The sequence below is a fragment of the Mandrillus leucophaeus genome, unplaced genomic scaffold (assembly GCF_000951045.1).
Source record: "Mandrillus leucophaeus isolate KB7577 unplaced genomic scaffold, Mleu.le_1.0 Scaffold331, whole genome shotgun sequence".
Classification (NCBI taxonomy): domain Eukaryota; kingdom Metazoa; phylum Chordata; class Mammalia; order Primates; family Cercopithecidae; genus Mandrillus; species Mandrillus leucophaeus.
Window position 1 is genome coordinate 410,680 of NW_012103488.1, and position 4,577 is coordinate 415,256.

The window sequence follows — 4,577 nt, forward strand, 5'->3', positions numbered from 1 at the left end:
CTAATAAAGACATACCCCAGACTGGGTAATTTATACAGCAAAAAGGTTTAACGGTCTCCCAGTTCCACATGGCTGGGGAGGCCTCACAATCATGGCAGAAGGCAAGGAGGAGCAAATCATGTCTTACATGGATGGCAGCAGGCAAAGAGAGGGCTCCTGCAGGGAAACTCCTGTTTATAAAACCATTAGATCAGCTGGGTGTGGTGGCTCATGCCTGTAATCCCAGCACTTTGGGAGACCAAGGTGGGCAGATCACGAGATCATAAGATGGAGACCATCCTGGCCAATATGGTGAAACCTCGTCTCTACTAAAAATACAAAAAGTAGCTGGGCATGGTGGTGTGTGCCTGTAACCCCAGCTACTTGGGAGGCTGAGATAGGAGAATAGCTTGAACTGGGGAGGTGGAGGTTGCAGTGAGCCAAGATCACGCCACTGCACTCCAGCCTGGTGACAGAGTGAGACTCTGTCCCCTGTGATTCAATTACCTCCCACTGGGTCCCTCCCACAACCCATGGGAATTCACCACGATGAGATTTGGGTGGGGACACAGCCAAACTATATCAGAGACGGAGACGGAGTCTCACCAGTGGCATCATCTTGGCTCACTGCGATGTCTGCCTCCCTGGTTCAAGCGATTCTCCTGCTTCAGACTCCTGAGTAGCTGGGATTACAGAAACCTGCCACCACATCCAGCTAATTTTTGTATTTTTTGTAGAGATGGGGTTTCACCATGTTGGCCAGACTTGTCTCAAACTCCTGACCTCAAATGATCCACCCACCTCTGCCTCCCAGAGGTGTGAGCCTACGCACCTAGCTAAATTATTTTAGTCTTTTACTAGCTCAGTCCCATGTAATTAATTTTTGTTCTTTTTGATGGGTTAGCAAACCTCATGAACACATTTACCTTTTTTTTTTCTTTCTAGAGATAGGGTCTCTATGTTACTCAGGCTGGTCTCAAACATTTGGCCTCAAGCAATCTTCCTGTCTCAGCCTCCCATAGTGCTAGGATTACAGGTATGAGCCATCACACCCAGCCTACACGTTGGCTTTTTTTTTTTTTTTTTCTTGAGACAATCTTGCTCTGTCACCCAGGCTGGAGTGCAGTGGCGCAATCTTGGCCCTCTGTAACCTCTGCCTCCCAGGTTCAAATGATTCTCCTGCCTCAGCCTCCCAAGTAGCTGGGATTACAGGAACCTGCCACCACACTTGGCTAATTTTTGTATTTGCAGTAGAGACGGGGTTTCACCATGTTGGCCAGGCTGGTCTCAAACTCTTGACCTCAAGTGATCTGCCCGCCTCAGCCTCCAAATGTACTGGGATTATAGGCATGAGCCACCACGTCCGGTTGTTTTTTTTTGTTTTTGTTTTTGTTTTTAACCTAGTCTAATAGTATGATCTCTAAAGTTATGAGAAACTTGTATTGAAGAGTACTTATCAGAATCCTTTCCATGACTTTTCTTGAAGAAGAAGCAAATTTTGGACTGAAGCTATCTACTTTTGAGCAAGCAAATTTGGTTATTGCTGTGGCACACAACAATTTAGAGCTAGGTGCAGTGGCTGACACCTGTAATCCCAGCAACTCAGGAGATTGAGGCAGGGGGATCACATAAGGCCAGGATTCAAGACCAGCTTGGGTAACATAGTGAGACACTTTCTCTACAAAATATTAAAAAAAAAAAAAAAATCGGGCCGGGCGCGGTGACTCACGCCTGTAATCCCAGCACTTTGGGAGGCCAAGGCGGGTGGATCACGAGGTCAGGAGATCGAGACCATCCTGGCTAACACGGTGAAACCCCGTCTCTACTACAAAATACAAAAAATCTTAGCCAGGCATGGTGGCGGGCACCTGTAGTCCCAGCTACCAGCTACTCGGGAGGCTGAGGCACGAGAATGGCGTGAACCCAGGAGGCGGAGCTTGCAGTAAGCCGAGATCGCGCCACTGCACTCCAGAATGGGCGACAGAGCCAGACTCCGTCTCCAAAAAAAAAAAAAAAAAAAAAAAAAAAAAAAAAAAATCTTAGCCAGGCATGGTGGTGCATACCTGTAGTCCCAACTACTCAGGAGGCTAAGGCAGGAGGATCCTTGAGCCCAGTAGTTCCAGGCTGCTGTAAGCCATGATCATGCCACTGCACCCCAGCATGGATGATAGGTCAAGACCCCAACTTTAATAAAAAAAAAAAACAATAATTATAAACATCATAATTGAGAACATATTCCAAGACCATCAGAATTTTAGGAATCTCATACAATTTTGCAACACATATTAATAACATATTAATACAAATATAACTCAAAAGAAGTTAAAAACCTTTTCTTCTTTGACAATGCTTTTGATATTATTTTAACATACTGATGGCAGCGGCCGCTCCAAACAGCCTGCTACTGCCATCACGCCGACAGCAGCAGAGAGGCTCAGCCAGGGCTACATGCTCCATGGAGCCGGCAGGAGCTGGGGACAAGTGGGAGCCTCACCCCTTCTGAGCTGGGGTGGGAGTAGCTCCCCAGGTGCCCGCTGCAGCCACCAAAACCGCTGCTGCAGACCCAGCCTCCTGCTCCACAACTCAAATTATGGCTGCAGATCAGAGCCTCCCTGTGCTCTTGGCCAGGAGCAGGCAAGAGCCCTGCCCTCCTCGGCACAGCTGCAGCCACCCAAACCACAGCCGCAGGCTCAGGCATCCCTGCACTCTTGGGAGCATGAGAAGGTCCCCCGCCTTCCCAGACTTCGAAGTGCCTGCTTCCAGCGCGCCCTAGGAGCAAAGTGGGGCGGAGCCTGGGTACCATGAACAGCAGCAGGAGGCCGACAGATTTTCTGAGCAGAAGTGGGGAAGGGTCCTCGTGAGGCCCCACTTTAAGGCAAGGGAGGGCCTGAAGGCTGGGGACTGGGCTGCCTAGTTCCGCGGATGGGAGCAGGAACTTGTGGTGCTTTTTCCCGGCCTTCCCATGGCCGCCCATGGACCAATTGGTGAGCACTTCCTCCCCTCTTAGGCCCATAAAAGCCCCCCGACTCGGCTGGGTGCAGTGGCTCTCGCCTGTAATCTCAGCACTTTGGGAGGCCAAGGCGGGCAGATCATGAAGTCAGGAGTTCGAGAACAGCCTAGCCAATATGGTGAAACCCCGTCTCTCCTGAAAATACAAAAATTAGCTGGGCATGGTGGCACGTACCTGTCCCAGCTACTCAGGAGGCTGAGGCAGAAGAATCGCTTGAACTCGGGAGGCAGAGGTTGCAGTGAGCCGAGATTGTGCCACTGCACTCCAGCCTGGGCAACAGAGTTAGACTCCATCTCAGAAAAAAAAAAAAGCCCCTACCTCAGAGCTGAGCAGATGACAAGATGACCAGCTGCAGAGAGGACTCACCCTCTTGGAAGGTCCTGTCTGCAGAGAGGAGCCACCTACTCTAGGATGCATCTCTGCTGAGAGCTGCAGAGATGACAGGGCAACCTTTAAACCTGAGAGGAATCTGTTTATGACCCTTGAAACTCCATAAGGAAAACAGAGGACCCTCCAAAGTTGGGAGTGGTTCCTTTTTCTCTGTTCCTTAAGGCGTCTGAGTCCTTAGAGGCCCCCTCTAGAGCCTTTTATGTGATACTGAAGACAGCAAAGAGAGGGAGGAGGAGAAGTAAATAGAAGTGAAAAGAGAGACCAAGCGCATTTTTTTTTTCTTTAAAGAGGGCTTCTGTCAACTGAAAAGAAAGTACCAAAACAGGATCCTAAAAGAGAAAAAGCGGGAAGTCCTTTTATGCACACCTCTCTCTCTATATATGTGTGTGTGTATATATACACATATATACATGTACTCTCAGACATATATATGCCTTGAATATCAGCTTTTAATTAAGCTGACTTCTAACCATAGAGCTCTTTTTAAAAAAATATTTTAAAGTCTCATTATTAGATTTTAGCTGGGACGAATAGCTAATATTTCTGACTTTTGAATTGTTTTATTCCAAAGGTACCCTCCCCAATGCCTCACAAGATCCAGAACCACCCAAAAGATAGCTCAAAGAAAGAAAAGTTTTGCTGTCTGCAAATAGGGTATAACCCACATTTCTATATTCTCTAGGGTCTCAGCTTCTCAGCTGATCATTTACACACAAAGGTCCAAAAGCCTCATGTGCTTCCTATAGACAGAAGTTGACAGGAAATCATAAGCTGTCCATGGAAGGAACAAGGATCATTAATAAATGGGTTCCTCAAAAAGTCAAAACTCACACAAATTTGAAACCAAAGGAGACTGATTCCCTGACTAGGAATTGAACCTAGGCCGTGGCAGTGAACCTGTGGAATTTTAACTACTAAACTACAAGGCAGAGCAGCCCTTGTAGCCATTGTTAATCCCACAAGAGATTACAAGCAGGCAGTCTGAGTGTACAAAGGATTCTAGCTTTGTTTTAGGTCAGATCTGTGCTCTTTAATTTTGTCAAGAGAATTTCTTTTTCTTTTTCTTTCTTTCTTTTTTTTTTCCTTTTTTTTTTTTAATGAGACAGTCTTGCTCTGTTGCCAAGGCTGGAGTGCAGTGGCACGATCTCGGCTCACTACAACCTCTGCCTCCCAGCTTCTAGAGATTCTCCTTCTTCAG